We start from the raw sequence: 18662 nt of genomic DNA on the forward strand, positions 1-18662 counted from the left end.
CATTTTGAGGATGAGATAACAATAAATAAAAAATCTACTGTGTAAATATGTCAAAAATTCAGTTTTACTGAGAGTTATGTAATCCAATATGGCCGCTGCCTAGTGATGTCACAATATGCAAATTAGATGAGTAAATTTACTCCCATCAGATTCCTGTTCCTTTGCTTTTGAGGATGAGATGACAAATAAATAAATAAATAAATAAATAAATAAATCTGTGTAAATATGTCCAAAATTCAGTTTTACTATGATTTACTATGGATGTCACAATATGCAAATTAATGAGTAAATTTACTCCCATTAGATTCCTGGGGCCCATTGTTCGAAAGTAGAGTTAAGCAATCCAGGATAAGTGGAAAAGCGAGGCTGGACAAAGTCTCATAAGTCCATCCTGGCTTAATTGGTTGTTTGAACGCCAAGCCAGGCTGAGGAGGAGCGGCTATGTCAAGCCAGGTGTAACTTATTCAGATAAGTGCACGGCTTTCTTAAATATACCACATTGGTTGATCACAGTTTCACTGATGCACCAATGGAGAGGACACGTGCGGCTTACTTCTCGCCCAGTGAGCAGCGTGTCATTATGGAGATTTATGAGGAGGTTAAACATATAACTAAAAAAGGAAACACAGCAGCAATTATTAAGCACAGAGAAAATGCTTGGCAGACTGAATGCGTAAGTAATCTAAAAATATACACTTGCTGCGCAAATGAATCTGTCATAATTACAATTAAAGTTCCTTTTACAAATTAACAGTTGCACACTTTGCCTTAAAGGTGAACAGTGGAAGTTAACATTACTTGGAAATGTACCATGATGATTCTTGATTCATTGCGCAAATCTCTTACAGGCTAGGCCTATATATATATAATCTATCTCATTTAATGCTCATACAGCACAAATAAAACTGGACAAACCTGGCAACAGGTGAAGATTAAGTATAGGAATATTTTGCAGTCTGGTAAGTGCCTCAATAAATTGCTGATAACAATGTACAAATGAGATGTATAAATTATTTGGGAGGTGCCTGCTCACATATCTGTACTGATTTCAGCAGTGAAGAAAAACGTGTCTGACAACAGCAGATTTCACACCAGCAGAAGAGCTTGCACTTGATCAAAACCAAAGCAGGCCAATGATGGAAGGGATACGGGGGGGACAGTTACAGACTCTGTCCAACACACAGAAACTGCCCTCTTCATACAAGGTACATTATTCCAGTATGCTGTACATGGAATCAACCATTTTATTCATTCATTAATTAACCATGTGTTATGTGGACTGTCTGTCTTGTAGTGTCAGGTGACACACTGACTCTTCTTGAGCCACCAGAAGATAATCTGGTGAGTGTTATTCATTAAAGGCATATGCTTGACATGTCTTGCAATTTTACACTAGATCAATACAAGTTCTATTTAATGTGGCAGGGTGAAGGCACATCTGCAGCCGTGATGGATGCAGCAGATGAGGAGGAGACTCTGTCTCTGGACTCCAGAAGGTTTGAGGTAACCTGTCAATCTTGTGGAAATAATTTAGTCCATAATGTATAAGAAGTCAGTGATGTGGTGCTCATAGAAAATATATCTGTAGCAGGACACAGATGCTGAACAGTCTGATAGCCTGCTTGGAATTCAAATAAACACAAGAAGTTTGTGCTCTAGAGAAAGGATCAACACTCAGTGAATCACCTCCTAAGCCCTATGATAAGCTATTATAGCTTATCATAGGGCTTATACCTTAACTATACAGACCAGTGAGCAGTGATAACTAACATGTCTTTGGGGTCATCAGGTGGGAACTTCCTTTCACCAGTGTTTCGTCTAGTTTGTCCCACGACACCTCCAGGAGGCTAGACAGTGATCTCTGGCGTCCCAGAGACACTCCCCTAATGCCAGGTCTCACTGCTCCCCACACCAACCCAATAACCTCCTTTACCTTACTTACACATGGCTTTCTCAGCCCAAACAGCACTGCCACCTTCAACCAAACCCAGGCTCCGTACATGTGATCTCCAGGTAGAAGCAGTGCTGATACTACCTTTCCTAGCACATTCACCATACGCTGTTTCACACGCTACATAGCATAACTACAATATAAGCTAAAGTTAAAGGAGATGAATAAACTTACAGGGTCAGCAAACACACTCACCTTGCAGCATGGTCTCAAACAAAAGGGATTCTAATAGGCCACTCCCACACTTAAATAACCTTCCTCTTCCTGGATTTCCTCCTGAGAGGAAGTGGAGCTCTCCACCTGATCTCAAGGAGTTATGTAGCCTGCTTAGTAGTTCCCCCTGCTGGCCCCCAACTGACATTATTTCTTCACTTCCAGATCCATTGGCTACATCTAACTGCTTCATCTGACATTTCCTTCGCTGTCTTCCTCAAACTCTGTCCCCGCACTCCGAGTTCCCCCAGGAGTGAGACAGCTGATCTTGGTATGAATCCTCTACCCCCCACTTCCACTGGACAAATCCTAGTTTTCCATCCTCGCTGCTCAGCTCCTGCTCCTAAGTCTGCATGTCTAAGCTTTTTTCTTTCATAGGCTTCTTCCACTTAGTCTTCCCAAGGAACTGTCAGCTCAATGAAATAAACTATCCGTTGACTCACTGACCACAACACTATGGGCTCTAGTTTCGCAGACCGGGTGAGGCGGGGGCGCAGCGCATCTGCGCTTCGCCAACTGGGTATGGCCAGGTGGATTTTGCAAGTTTGGCACACCGTGCGCCTGGCGCAGCTACTCCTCTTTCCCATCTCCGTCCCTCCTACCTGCGCAAGTCGGAAAGAGGGAGGAGAGAGGGCGTGGAGTTGGTTTTACTCACATCACACCAATCAAATGAGCCCCTCTCCTCGCCCTTAAATGCGCCACGCAAAGGTGTAATGAGAGTTTACTCAATTCGCCATGGCAGAATAGAGCAGCAGCATCAGACGGCCAAACTTCTCCCAGGAGGAAACTGATGTTTTGGTCCAGGAGGTCCAAGCTCGCAGTGTCCGAATATACGGAACTGTGAGCAGACCTCCACGGGCTGATGATGCAAAGGTAGCCTGGGAGGAGGTCACCACAACTGTAAATCAATGTTGCGTTTCTCGCGTGCTCGCACGCTCTCTCTTTGTCTCTCGCAGTCTCACTCTGTTTCTTTTCTTTTGACTTTTCTAAGATGACAGATGCTGAATATATACTCCCTATCTGATGCTGTGGCTGTTTGTGGTTGGCTGAGAGGGATGTGAACTCATTAGTTTGCAGCTGTGTTAATCAAATCAGGCTGAATTTCCACTACGCGTGCCAAACGTGCCAAATGGTGCCAATCCCCTTTGATCTGACATCAGATGTGACGGGACAGTCGATATGGAGATACATTTATGTGCTGATTGCAGATAGTTGCATTGAATAGTGTTTTTTTGGGTATTTATTGCATTGTTAATGTGCCTGATATTCTGGAAACCTGCCTGTGAGGTTTTGGTGACGTGTGCGCACTGTCCGCCGGTCAGCCAAACTTCTGCTTACACCGGCTGTGCTCTGCCTGCGCTGACAGTAGACCTGGTTTCAGCTGGCGAGCTTTTAGCGCACCTTCGGCGAAGCCTTTTGGCACGAAACTGTCACTGCGCCAAGCTGGATCTGTCGACACCTCCCTCTGCTGCGCCACCACACCCATCTCAGTGCACCTCGGTCTGCCAAACTCCCAAACTGAGCGGGCCTCGGGTTGCGCTGCCTGAAACTAGCTCTGCACGGGGTTCGCCACCCTGCGCCACCCTGCGCTGCGCCAGGAAACTAGAGCCCTTCGTCAGGCCTCTGCTTGGTACAAACTATTTCCTGGGGAACAACAAGCTTTCCCCCTAAATCTACTTGCATTTCCCAGTCACAAGCACCTTCTGGGCAGCCACACCCTTGCCTCCTTACTAACTTATCCCTTCTGTATTTCTCTTCCTCACGGACAAACTGAGTTACTAAACTCCTATCCTTAACACCTTCTGAATTCACCTGTCTTCATTTCCCTTCAATGCCCTGCAGCTAAACATTTTAACACCTGGTTATGTCGCCATGTATATCGGCCTTGTGACAAGCTAACTTTACAGCCTGAGAAAATATGCTTTAAGGTTGCGGTACCTGAACACAATGGGCATGATGGGTCCTCATTTACCCACAGTTTTACGTTCTGGGGGGTTGGTAACACATCGTATGCAGCCCCTACCAGGAATCTAATACAATTCTCCTCCATACTCCACAGGTCCCTCCAACTAAGCTTCCTCTTCTCTACACTTTCCCAATTCAACCACTGTCCCTGTTTAGCCTGGGCCACTACTTTGCACCCCTTAATATCTCCTCCTGTCTACGTATCTGTATCTACATACATACATACATACATATATATATATATATATATATGTATATATATACAGTACAGGCCAAAAGTTTGGACACACCTTCTCATTCAATGCGTTTTCTTTATTTTCATGACTATTTACATTGTAGATTCTCACTGAAGGCATCAAAACTATGAATGAACACGTGGAGTTATGTACTTAACAAAAAAAGGTGAAATAACTGAAAACATGTTTTATATTCTACTTTCTTCAAAATAGCCACCCTTTGCTCTGATTACTGCTTTGCACACTCTTGGCATTCTCTCAATGAGCTTCAAGAGGTCGTCACCTGAAATGGTTTTCCAACAGTCTTGAAGGAGTTCCCAGAGGTGTTTAGCACTTGTTGGCCCCTTTGCCTTCACTCTGCGGTCCAGCTCACCCCAAACCATCTCGATTGGGTTCAGGTCCGGTGACTGTGGAGGCCAGGTCATCTGCCGCAGCACTCCATCACTCTCCTTCTTGGTCAAATAGCCCTTACACAGCCTGGAGGTGTATTTGGGGTCATTGTCCTGTTGAAAAATAAATGATCGTCCAACTAAACGCAAACCGGATGGGATGGCATGTCGCTGCAGGATGCTGTGGTAGCCATGCTGGTTCAGTGTGCCTTCAATTTTGAATAAATCCCCAACAGTGTCACCAGCAAAACACCCCACACCATCACACCTCCTCCTCCATGCTTCACAGTGGGAACCAGGCATGTGGAATCCATCCGTTCACCTTTTCTGCGTCTCACAAAGACACGGCGGTTGGAACCAAAGATCTCAAATTTGGACTCATCAGACCAAAGCACAGATTTCCACTGGTCTAATGTCCATTCCTTGTGTTTCTTGGCCCAAACAAATCTCTTCTGCTTGTTGCCTCTCCTTAGCAGTGGTTTCCTAGCAGCTATTTGACCATGAAGGCCTGATTTGCACAGTCTCCTCTTAACAGTTGTTCTAGAGATGGGTCTGCTGCTACAACTCTGTGTGGCATTCATCTGGTCTCTGATCTGAGCTGCTGTTAACTTGTGATTTCTGAGGCTGGTGACTTGGATGAACTTATCCTCAGAAGCAGAGGTGACTCTTGGTCTTCCTTTCCTGGGTCGGTCCTCATGTGTGCCAGTTTCGTTGTAGCGCTTGATGGTTTTTGCGACTCCACTTGGGGACACATTTAAAGTTTTTGCAATTTTCCGGACTGACTGACCTTCATTTCTTAAAGTAATGATGGCCACTCCTTTTTCTTTAGTTAGCTGATTGGTTCTTGCCATAATATGAATTTTAACAGTTGTCCAATAGGGCTGTCAGCTGTGTATTAACCTGACTTCTGAACAACACAACTGATGGTCCCAACCCCATTGATAAAGCAAGAAATTCCACTAATTAACCCTGTTAAAGCACACCTGTGAAGTGGAAACCATTTCAGGTGACTACCTCTTGAAGCTCATGGAGAGAATGCCAAGAGTGTGCAAAGCAGTAATCAGAGCAAAGGGTGGCTATTTTGAAGAAAGTAGAATATAAAACATGTTTTCAGTTATTTCACCTTTTTTTGTTAAGTACATAACTCCACATGTGTTCATTCATAGTTTTGATGCCTTCAGTGAGAATCTACAATGTAAATAGTCATGAAAATAAAGAAAACGCATTGAATGAGAAGGTGTGTCCAAACTTTTGGCCTGTACTGTATATATATATATATGTATATATGTACACACACACACACACACACACACACACACACACACATATATATATATATATTATGGCATGCTGTTCAGGAAATTAATATTTGAATATATTGAATGAAACTTTGAATGTATGGAATGAACCCCCGAATATATTGAATGAAACTTTGAATATATGGAATGAAGTTTTACTGAAGCCAAGTCAAGTCAGGTGATAGCCTTCTGAATTTGCTGGCTTTACAAAATGGCATCAGCTGAAATATTCCAGTACTTTACTGAACTGGAAAACTTTTTTGCTACAGGTTGTAGTCCAAATGACAATAACAGTTTGGAGACTATATCGCGTCACACTGAGGATCATATCTCCATTATTGCATCATTCATAGTGCTTATGAGTAATAATGTACAACAAAACATTGCTGAAAGAACATTATACGTCCTTCTTGAAGGAATCTAGGAGTCTCTAAGGGAGATGTTGGCGTAAATACCAGTCCAGCTGGAAGTTGATGTACAAGCGCATGGCATGGGCACACATTCTACATCTCAGAGAGGAAGGCGGAGGTAAGTAATATTTAGTGTATGGGGATGGAGGCTGATGCAGGCCAAGAATAATATCTACTCAGTACATGGTACAATAAAGAAGTTACAAACTTATTATTATTTATCATTACATAAAAATTATTATAGGCTGCAAGGTACTAAGACAATTTATTCACGTGAATAAACACATTAACACATTTGTTTTTTATTTTATTTTTCTCTTTGAGGGTACAACATACCAGCTGCTCAGCTGATTCACATGCGGGACTTAGGATTTAGCTGGATCGCCTTATCTCGGATGCTGTCTGTAAACATCCGAACACTGTACAACTACAGGACACAACTCGGTCTGGTGGACTATGGGAGTTTCACTGACATTGCAAATGACGATCTGGATCGTCTTATTGCTGATATTCTCAGACAAACCCCCAGTTCTGGAGAGACCTATGTCACTGGTAGTTTGAGAGGGAGAGGAATCAGAGTTCAGCGTTGGCGGGTACGAGAGTGTTTAAGGACAGTAGATCGAGTGGGGCGAGCCTTGAGAGGACAAAGGGCAATTCAACAATGTCTCTGCCCCAAATGAAGTGTGGTATGTGTTTTATAAATTTGATTAACACTAGTTATTTTTCCCTAGCTGGCCAATAATGGGATTCATAAAGACTGATACAAGGATTTAGGAGGGCCAAGCAAAGGGTCGTAGGCGGGAGTCGAACCTGCGGCTGCTGCAGAGGACTTGTAGCCTCAGTACATGGGGGCGCCTGCTCTACCCGGGAGGTTGGAACTTATTACCAAGTACAAATAATCTTACAGCAAAATCAATGAAGTTACATTTTTATGTACATCCAGTGTGGTTTATCACAATAATAATAATAATAAATAATAATAATAATACATTTCTTCTTATTTCAGGCATATTGACACAAACCACAAATTAAATCCATGGGGATTTGTCTATCGTGGAGCAGTTGATGGCTACAGTCGCTGCATTACCTTTCTGAAATGTTGCACAGACAACCGAGCATCGACTGCCTTGCATCTTTTCCAGGGTGCTGTGGATGTATTTGGACTGCCACACCATGTCAGGGGTGATGCTGGTAGCGAGAACATTGATGTTGCACGGTTCATGATTGCAAATCGAGGAACAAACAGAGGAAGTTTCATGGTTGGATGTAGTGTGCATAATCAAAGGATCGAAAGACTGTGGGCAGAAGTAAACAGGGTCGTGTCAGGATACTATAAAGACCTTTTCCTCTTTATGGAAAATGTCGGACTTTTAGACAGCACTGACCCTCTTCACATTACAGCTCTTCACTATGTTTATCATCCTAGAATAAACAGATCCGTGGATGAGTTTGTGAGCCAGTGGAACAACCACAGCTTGAGGACAATGGCGAGTCGGTCCCCACTGCAACTGTGGACAATGGGAATGCTCCAACTTCCTCAGGATCAAAGCCCACTCAATCGTGTGCCTGTGCAACCCCCTTATGATCACCAGTGGAATGTGGAGTTAAGGCCCATCAACCCCTTCACTGATGATGGACATCATGGAATTCAACTTTTTGTCAGAGCATGTGACCTGCTTGAGAGATAGTCTACTAGCTTTAGTAATTCAGTTGTTCCACTACTGTGGTGTAATACATTGTCACATATAAACCCAGATATAAATAAGTAATTTGAGTTTAAGGGATTCTAATGGACAAAAGGAGTGTACAGGTCCTAGGACCAAAGATTTGCTCATAATATACTTTTCTTTCATAACAAAATGTGATGTATCACCATATAGATACTGTATGTGCCATGTATATTATATTCAGTTGTGGATGAAGTATTCAGTTCTTTTAGTCAAATAAAAGTATATAAGAGTTTGACTCTTTCAGTTGTACTGTTTAAAGCATAGGGTTCTCAAACTTTTCCACTTCCGGACCCCTAAACTGACAAACTGAGATGTAGCGGAGTAGAAGTATAAAGTTTCATACAATGCAAATACTCAAGTAAAGGAATCTGAAATCTTTATTTAAGAACAATTGGGTACATGTACTTAGTTACTGTCCACGACATGACAAGTCAATGATGCACATTCCCCATAGACACTAAATTGACAATGAACCAGTCCATACAAAGTAGGAACACAGAACCATTATTCAGAAGGCCTTACACATAAAATACAGGCATCTTGAAACACGTACAAATGTCTCATGGCTTGAAATATACCTTCGAAACTAACAAAGAACATTTTCTACTTATATTTCTTCATGCCTTAATTCAAGTGAATACTGTCTCTAGGAAAACCAAAAAGAAGTTACAGCAATTATTTATGGTAAACAAACAAACAAACAAAAATCCTCATCATAATTCAAGCTCTAAAAGCCCTCCATAATATTACCTCTCACACTCTTCCAAACTCTGGTGAATTGAGTATGGCAAAATCCATATCAGATTTGAAAGCAGTGTATACTGCATGAACTGGAATGCGAAGAATATTTTCAAGTATTCGCCTGTGGAAATCAGGAATGGGTAATGAACTCAAGGCTTGGCTTTGGAGAGAAGCCCAGTGCTGGAACACTGTCACATCCAGTAAGGAAAACAAGAATATCCGCCAGAGAGACATTGTTTTCACCTGTAAGACATAAAAAAAAGATTAACACAATTAAATGATGACTACATCTACCAGCATTTTCATAAAGTCATGAAGTATTATACCACTGAAGTGATGCAAAGTGGGTGAGTAGTTAAATTCCCCTAAACCAGCATTAGGCATTAGTTTTTATTTTTGAAATGACAGTAATTTGAAAGGACAGCTCAGAATGTAATAGACTATGAACTTCAATCATATACTTAACTTATACTTTATTATACACTCTATGTTAAAATCAGATCTGGAATGCTTTAGAGCAGCTTGGAAGCCCTGGTAGCTCTGGGAATACCTGTGTTTAGGGCTAGGCTATGCTGTGGAAAAGTACCTAAAGTTCCTAATATGGTATAAACAATCAGGACACCCTTATGAAACAGTGGTAGAGGCAGAGATGGGCAGTATTTTAATTACATGTATTTAAAATATGTATTTTAATTACTTTTAAGTATTTTGTATTTTGCTTGAATTTTAGAAGTAATTTGTAATTAATTACACAAATAGCCTGTATTTATGTATTTTAAATACATAAATATACTTTTTTTGTATAAAAGTAATACTAACAGGCCTACTACCAATAGAGTACTTCTATTTATTACCTACAGCCTGACAAAGTGCAGGTCAAATTCACACCCAATTACCTGAGTCGTCTGTAGCTTCTGGTTTTCATCTATTGATATTAGATACTGTCATGACACCAGATATTATGCTAAACATGAATAAAAGTCCCATAACTTCAGGGTAACTCAAGAATACTACAAATGTTGCCCTCATAGAAGGTTATTAATAACTGAACTCTGGGAGACATAATAAACTACTGTAAAAGTGGAACAGAAATAATGCTGTGTGCTAGGGGAGATACTGTGGACTAAAGATAGGATTGAGCTCTAAATAAACCAGGAAAATTCACATTTGAGAGGCTGGAATCAGAGATTTAAGAGGAGAAAAACTCAGAGAAATGTCTCCAAATGATTAATAAATAATTAAAATAGATGTAAATTGAGTTAATATGTAGCAATACATTAATCAGTCCACTACCGTTGCACCTCATTATTAGTTTTTGTAGAATGTATTTCTTGTATTTTAATTACAAAATACGTAATTATAATTAATTACATTTTTCAGACCAGTATTTTGTATTTATAATTAATAACATTTTTTGAGCAAGTATTCGTATTTTGTAATTAAGTAGATTTTGATGTATTTATGCCCATCTCTGGTTCAAAAACACTGGCCTGTAATAACACCCAACAGAATCGGAGTTAAAAAAAACAACAAAAAACTTAAAGATGGGCTAAATAAATAGACAGGAATTGATGAGGACCATAAGAAATCTAGGCTAATTTTGTTCAAAGTTTGCTGGATGCACAAGAAGCCATTACAACCAAGATATGATTATGGATGTGCAATGTTTTATATGAAATCATGTAGCTGAAGGGCAGTTGCCTAGTTTGGTCAATAGATGACGCTGGTACATTATTTCTGCCCTCAGGAGGTTTAGCGATTGAAGCCATTTGTCCTTATAGGCAACCGTATTTCAAGGTAATTAGCTAGGCAAGCGCCATTTTGTTTTAATATTTCTCTTGTATTTGAAAGGAGTGAGGCCACCAGCATCAGCATCTGTGAGATTGTGAAAATAAACGTCGCAGTTAAAGCCACGATCAAATTGCCACTGTGTGTCCAGCTCGTCCCTCTGCATTACACCTGCACAAAAACACAACAAAACACAACACAGAGTCTCCAGGTACAGAGAGGAGCCAGAGGCAGCGCACGGGCTGGGTTACATAGCCAAAATCAGTGTCTTTTAAATCTAACTAGAAGGTATACTTTATTAATTTCTTGAGGAGAAATACAACTTTTTCACTCTATTGTTATGGGGAGATGTCAGAGTGAAGGGGGCTGTCTGTCCCATAGGATGAGAGGCTGCTCACTACAGAGCCAATGACCTAGTCCAACTCCACCTCCCTGGACCTGTCAAGGCATGATCCACCTCACCCTGTCTCTGACTGGCTTACCCAGATATTCTTACCCAAACCCGAACAATAGGTCCAGAGAAATGGAGTTGGACTAGGTCAAGCTCAACCTCTCTGCATCTCCACTGGCTCTGCAGTGAGCACCACTTGCAAAGGATGGTCCCCCGAGCAGTAGGGGGTTCAGTGCCCTTAAGCAACAACAGTACTTTGGCTGTACCCAGAAGGTGAACTGGCACCTCTCCAGCTACTAGTCCACACTGAATATTTGCCCCAATTTATGTATTTATAATTCATATAAACTGTCTTACATAGTGGAGCATCTCAATTAAAATTATTTTTTTTACAATGTCATCTACTACTATGATGCAGCCAAACCAGTTTAAAGAATAATGTCTTGTTGAAACACTGTCTAACATGCCAAACTTACATTCAGCATTCTGAAGTTAGTCTTGCCAGCACTCTTCTTGGAATGCATTACTCCCTCTTTCAGAGTGAATGATCCGGAAGAGATTCTCTACATCAGCTGCTGTTAAACTCTTTTCAGCCTTCACAAAAAGGCACTTCATCTGTAGAGGGTATCTCTGTAGAGCTTCCAGGACACCTAGAGACATTAAGCCATCTCTGAACCTATTAAAAGTGAAACAAATTGGAATGTGTTGTTCGGATGTTATTTAATGTTCAATTTAGTAAAGAGTGCAGTGTTATGCGAACATTGTGACCTGCAAGACTGGTCAAGCTGGCTGCCTGTGCGACTGCATCTTGCAGTTGTGATTCAGTCTCAGCTTGTAAGATCTGAAAATATTAAAATTACATTAGGATATGAGAGCAATAAATATTCATTGACTTTTATTTACAATTAAGATATACAACTGTTAGCTTTAGTGTTTGTATGTAAATGAGCAAATGCAAAATGAATAATTTCTTTATAAATTCAACAGAATCAAAGGAAAATATGCTCACCGACTGCACCTGTGACCTTGTTTCTTCATCAGTAATATGTTCAGTTTTGACCTTTACATTGTCTGGACCTCATACAAGAGTTCAGACAGGAAACATGGACTCTGTCCCCCATGGGCAATTGACATTGCCATAATCTGGCCAGCATTGAAGTATCCATTGTCTTTCATTGCTGTTATCAAATGAAATGAAACATCACATGTGAAGTGGTTACATCACGAATATTCAGGCTGATTTTTATAAAAAATTCCAAAAAGGTATTATAAATTAGAGCGTTACAAAAAATCCTCACTGAGAATTAATTTAATCATAAGTACCTTTGGAGTTGCATGTGAGGACTTTGGCATCAGGTGGACCCTCAAAGATGCCAGTTTTGTCCTTGATTTCATGAAGACAGAGTCGGAAAAACTCCCGAGTAGGTTCTCCATTGTCCACAGCTCCCTCAGATATTCCATAGTCATCAGTAAACTTGATATCCACTTTCTTCTCGGGTGAAAAATTGGATTTGCCCAGGGCTCTGGATGCTCCATCCCACACACTTCTTCTTATGATATTGAAGCGCACAGCGCTGTCATCATTTACTCTAGATGAAATCTGCTCCATTATTCTCTCTAAAGTCATCTTTAAATCACTGGAACAATAATAAACAGTAAAACAAAGGCATTGTTAGTGTCAATGGGAATAACTCACATACTGTACTATAATCCAACATCCACACATCCACATTATGAATACTGATTAAAAATCAATTTTCCAAAAATATTTGTGATGACGCTTTAGTTTTTTAGTTGAAGTGATTTTATTTCAGTCTGATAAAAACAAGAAAAACAAAAAAAACAAAAACAGATACATAATACAGTATACACAAATATACACTGACCGAAAAGGTATAGGCTGAAGCCTTAGCTTATTTTGCCTATCCTACTTAAAGGGATAAGGGAAAGAGTTTTACTTTTTTCTTGCTTTTCCAGAAGAACTTAACCTACTGATATGTCACACATAAAATGCAAAGAGCATGAGAAGAATTTACAACACTGAAAACCCCCCTTCATCCAAAGAGGCACTGAAACTACTAAATCACACACATCAGCCCCCTTCACACCTTGTATTAAAATGCACTTTTTGTGATCGGATTGCAATCAGATAGGACTTGACCTCATTTAAGTATGGATGTAAAAAAACTCAAAACAAATTGAGGACGCATTGTTATTTGATCTGCCAAACCACTTCTGAAGGTGGTCAGGGACGCATTGTGACCACACTGAACACAAGTGTAAATGCAAGTGCAACTTGAATCTACATGCAACAACTCTGCAGGTGGAAATACGCCGTAAAAAACAAACAAACAAACAAAAAAAAACATTAAAATAGTCGGCTGCTGTGTCTGTCAATGGGAAGGCACATGCAATGGATCTACTGTAGATGTGGACACCGGAGACGTACATTAATACCAGGCGTAAATGTATGTGGTCAAGTGCTATCTGATTGCAATCTGATCACAAAAAAAGGGTGCCATACATACACATGAAATATAATGCATGTTATAGCACGGATAATCTCCATTCAGAGAAGTTTTACACCGTGATTTAAAAAAATAGATCTATTGTATATTGTTGACAAAATGACCACAGAAATGACTGGATAACAAATAAAGAACAGTAGGTTGCAGCTTGCTTTTTGCTTTTTGCTACTTGTCTCTAGGCTAGAAAATAAGTTATTGTTATCCTGGATTACAACACTCAGATTTTGTATAATATCTTCTACTGACCTCTCACTTGTGCTGGAATCTAAAGACCTGGAAATGGCTTCCTAGAGATCAGGGTCATCAGAGAGGTATTCTTCCTCAAATAGGTCAAGGTATGTACTACAAAATAAAACAAGAATATCTTATAATTAAGGTACAAATATGATTTGTTTGTTCACACCATGACTCCACAATATCTTTACATAGCAAATAGGTATTTGCTAACAATACTGTATGAAAAGAGATGAAACATTTAGAAAAGATAGACCTGTAGGATGTGCTGGATGAACTATTGCCAGATGCACTGGGTTGAGTGGGACCATGGGACACACCGGAGGAGTTATTCCCAAAGATGCAACGCCTTTTACCGCCTGCATTGACAGTGGGGCCAACCGACAAGCCATGAGTGTTGCCAGTGGAGATGGCAGGAGTTCCACTGGACATGGTGACAGTCTCATCAATAGTGATGACACCAGCACTATAGTGGACATGGTGAGGGTGTCAGCTCGGATAGGAGGTGCATCAGTGCAAATATCTTCGGTAGCAAAACACCATATAACTTCGTCACCACTGGACATTGAAGGGGTATGACTGGAGATGGATATGTCTGGGACAACTTCTTTGGAAACGTCAGGTGCACTACCAATGGCTGTAACTGTAACATGGAAAATTAACTTTTGAGTAACATTTAACTTATATGACAGTGAGCATCAGAACACATTTAGGGCTTGTACAATATATGTACAGTGGTGGAAAAAAGTTTTCGGACACCCTTAAAATTTTACACAATCTCAAATATTATCATGAAATATTTGTGGAAAAATCTTTTTTTGTGTTTCAAAAGGTGTGGCTGCATTAGACAGATACAAACAAATACAAATTATATTTTTTTGTTTATTGTTTACAAGAAAAACTAACAAAACTAAATTCTTGACAGTTTCAATATGTTAGTTCTCAACATTGTCAGTATCAAAGTCAACAAATAACAGAGAATGTGTTCAAAACTGAACAAAAAATAAATAAACCATCATCAAATTAATATTTAGTAGTCCTGCCATTGGCACGTAGTAGAGCTCTAATCCTGGCTGGCATGTTCCCCACGAGCCTTTCACACTGTTGAGGGGTAATCTTGTCCCATTCTTCTTGAATTACTGCTTTTAATTCTTCTAAATTCTTTGCTTTATGCTTTGAAACAGACCTTTTGATAATCCACCACAGATTTTCAATGGGGCTCATGTCCGGGGATTGAGCTGGCCACTCTAAGACCTGGATACTGTGCTCCTGCAGCCAAGTTCTACTGGCCTTGGATGTGTGGCAAGGGGCATTATCTTGTTGAAACATCCAGTTTTTACCTCGACGGAACAGTGCACGCCAGAAGGGAGCATGTGGGTTTGAGAATGGTACAATACTTGGTAGAGTTCAATGTGCCATCACAGACAGTGAGATGACCAACACCAGCAACACTCATGCATCCCCAAACCATGATACTGCCTCCACCATGCTTGACAGTAGGTACTGTACATGCTGGAGATAATGCTTCGCCTGGCCTTCTGCGTACCCTCACATTAGTAGGAGGAAGATAAAGCTGGAAACTGGACTCATCTAACCACGAAATCTTCTTCCAATTCCTGGCTGTCCAGTTCTTGTGTGCCTGGGCCCAACGACGCCGGGCTAACCTCTGTCTCTCATTGATCAGGGGCTTCTTGATAGCCTTGTAGGACCTTAAGCCATGATCTAAAAGTTGGCCACGTACAGTGCAGGTGGAACACTGGACACCAGTTTGGTTTGACCACTGCTGCTGAAGCTCCTGTGATGTCATTTGGTGGTTTTGCCTGCACATGCGGATCAGGATGCAGTCATTTCTTGCTGAAGAAACCCTTGGATGCCCAGATTTTGGTTTGTCTTCCAAGCTGTTGGTTCGTCTGTATTTCTGCAGAGTGTATCCAACTGCTGAAGGACTGCATCTGCACTTCCTGGCTATCTGGCGGCAGCTGTACCCTTCCTGGCTGAGAATCTTTATCTTCAGGTGTGTTTCCTGCGTTAGGTTCCTTGTTTTAGCCATTTCTGTGTCTGAAGAACTTTCAAATGTGCTGGCTTTATGTAGACATGAAGCTTGGCAACAAAAATTGTGTCTTTTAATAAAAAGAATGACCTTCATCACTGGTACCAAAATGACCCAATACTCAAAATTTCTTCTGTATTTTTATGGAACCAATCAATTTTAAGTTTTTAATGGCTTTTTTAGGATTTATTTAGTATTTTAGCTGTGACTGTACTAAAAGAAATTGCACTTGAAGACCTAAGAGTGATTCTTAATGCAATATTTCACAAATGCATGGGGTGTCCGAAAACTTTTTTCCACCTCTGTATTATGTGGTAGATTAAAAAAGGGTAATTTCTTTATGATGTAATAGTGTAAAAATATTTACCACATTTGTCAGTGTCAGATATTTCTGCCAAACCAGGGCCATTTAAACAGTTGCTTTCTCCATCAGAAAATGACTGTAAATGCAAACAGATAAATACAATAACTTTTATGGATCCAATAGACTATACTAACAACAAAATATTGTAACAGACTTTTGTCTTATGTCAGAGCATACTATAAGTAACTACTTCAATCAAGCGTAAAATACAGTATTGCCATTGTGACTGCCACAATAATAAACATGTCTTGAAATCGTTAGTACTACTCACATATTCTTTTTCGTCACTTAAAATGATCCTGTCAGGTCTGACATAAATGGACTTCTGATGAAACAGCTTTTTCACAAGGTCTCCATTCAAACTCTGTGTGGGGGTAAGGGATGGCTCAACTAGTTTGTTGTAGCATGGCATCAGGATTTGTAACCTAAGGGAAGGAAAAACACACAATACATGAAACAGTAATATGGTAAAATGAAACTGGGGACAAATCGTGAATTCTCACCCACTTTGTCACACTTCTGTTGAAGCCAAAAGAGCACACTACAGTACAAGGAAACGATGTAGTGTCAATACATGCAAGCACTTAAAATGAAGCTGTCATAGTATAGTATGTCGTGGTATTCTTGCAAATATCAAATGAAAAGAGGAACAAATATGACAAAACAATTCCAAAACTTACCTGCATCCCTCCACAGCTGGCTGGAAGGCTGCCATTATTGCCTGCATTACTTTGTCAGAATCCCAGTCACAGCCATATTCCAAGGCAGACTTGATGTGGCCGTTTTCAAAAAGCCAAGCTTTTTTGGTACGTCTTGGTACATGTAGCTTTGTCGTCTGGCAGGAGAATTACCTCCTTGAAAAAGGACTGAGCCACAGAACGTGAACTGCCTTGTGCCTGAAACCTTAGAAACATTAAACAAAATATATAATTCTGTATAGACACAAGCAGTGTTAACAGTAAACTTATTTTACACTGTATTCATATATGTATTTTGTGGTTGATAGACAACATCTATGTCTTAGATAGCGTGATTAATACAGCAGCAATACAAATTTTTAATTCCATAGTAATAATCTCCGTTAGGCATAATCTCACTATGCATTTGTCTGTATGTCCGCAGCAGGGGGGGACTTACCATTAGGCAAAACTAGGTGGCTGCCTGGGGCCCCAAGTTTCTGAGGGCCCCATAAAACTCCTCATACACCTATGGTTAGAGTTTTTACTTGAGAAAAGAGGTAGTGGTGTGCTCAAGGACCCATATTGTCCAAAAACTCAAAGAAAAATGCGGGTGCTCTTGAAGAAGAGGGCTCAAAATCTTACCAAGGATGAAAAAACAAACTTCAGGCACTCTTGCATAGAGCAGGGAAAGAAAAAGGGTAGCTTGATTACTTCATTAAAAGCCTTTATTTTATTATGGCTTTTACAAAGACACTTAAAAACACCTTTTTAAGTGTCTTTGTACAATAAGGATTGAAAATAGGGATGAATAAAAGGATCTGGAGGGCCCCATGCCTGTCTTTGCCTTGGGCCCCAAAATGACTAAATCCGCCCCTGGTCCACAGTCCGCTGTGTAACGTGCCCAAAGCTGACAATGTGTCGCCGATCATCGAATAGCCTACGTTCAATACTAAACTTAATATTGAGCCTGCATTGGTCTATGGATGTAGGTGATTCTAATTGTATCTAAACAATATATGAACAGCTTCTCTTTCAGTTCATGCAATCCCTGCAGCCGCAGCAGCTTTCCCTGTCCTCAGAGCGTCAGAGCGCAGTGCCATTACGCACAGTCATTTACTGTGTTTTACCTTCATTAAATCACCTGAGCACGATACCAAGCTAACCATACAGACATATAAACAGATCTCTACACACAGCAGAGTGTTCTGTGAATAGCTCTGCTTTTTTGTGAAGCTTCTTTTTCTTTTCTCACTTCTACGTCCACAAAGCTCACACACTACTCTGCCTATTGCAAAATGTTACTATGTGTAATAAGTTTGTTTAATGTGCCTTTTTATTGGACATCAACCTCGAGTTTACACGAATATTATGGGGAAAAAGTCTAAAAGTGTATATACACGCTTCAGGTCGCCCAAGACACGAGCCTGCAAAGAGTAGGCGCATTTATCGTAGCCTACTGATGTTTCAGAATAGTTCCGCTCTACCTGTACATGCCTGGTGGAGATCAGAACTAAATTATAGCATATCTATATCTTTATATGCGCTCTACTGAGAGCCCTCGTCTAGTTTTAAATAAATCCTACCTATTCTTACCTGTTCTGTCTTGGGCCCCATTTCTTATGAATGGGCGGAGATTGTACAAAGGGGCTGTTGTGGGGCACTGCTGTGAGGTTGATGGCATGCTGAGGTTGGCA

At 40.5% G+C, this 18662-nt stretch overlaps 2 long non-coding RNA genes across 2 annotated transcripts; one reads left to right on the forward strand and one right to left on the reverse strand.

The window, feature by feature from the left end:
* The first annotated feature begins 360 nt into the window (after positions 1-360).
* LOC125904042 (uncharacterized) lies at positions 361-8244 on the forward strand. The gene is made up of 6 exons (XR_007451359.1): positions 361-1205; positions 1295-1341; positions 1426-1503; positions 6469-6580; positions 6787-7333; positions 7469-8244. It is a non-coding gene; the product is annotated as an uncharacterized LOC125904042 (long non-coding RNA).
* A 434-nt stretch (positions 8245-8678) lies between these two features.
* On the reverse strand, positions 8679-17178 carry LOC125904040 (uncharacterized). Its single transcript, XR_007451357.1, has 10 exons — positions 16969-17178; positions 16560-16713; positions 16292-16364; positions 14131-14517; positions 13887-13982; positions 12436-12749; positions 12122-12290; positions 11881-11953; positions 11589-11788; positions 8679-9176 (listed from the first exon to the last, which is right to left on the reverse strand). It is a non-coding gene; the product is annotated as an uncharacterized LOC125904040 (long non-coding RNA).
* Positions 17179-18662: the final 1484 nt, after the last annotated feature.

This window comes from Epinephelus fuscoguttatus, linkage group LG16 (assembly GCF_011397635.1).
Source record: "Epinephelus fuscoguttatus linkage group LG16, E.fuscoguttatus.final_Chr_v1".
NCBI classification, from domain to species: Eukaryota; Metazoa; Chordata; class Actinopteri; order Perciformes; family Serranidae; genus Epinephelus; species Epinephelus fuscoguttatus.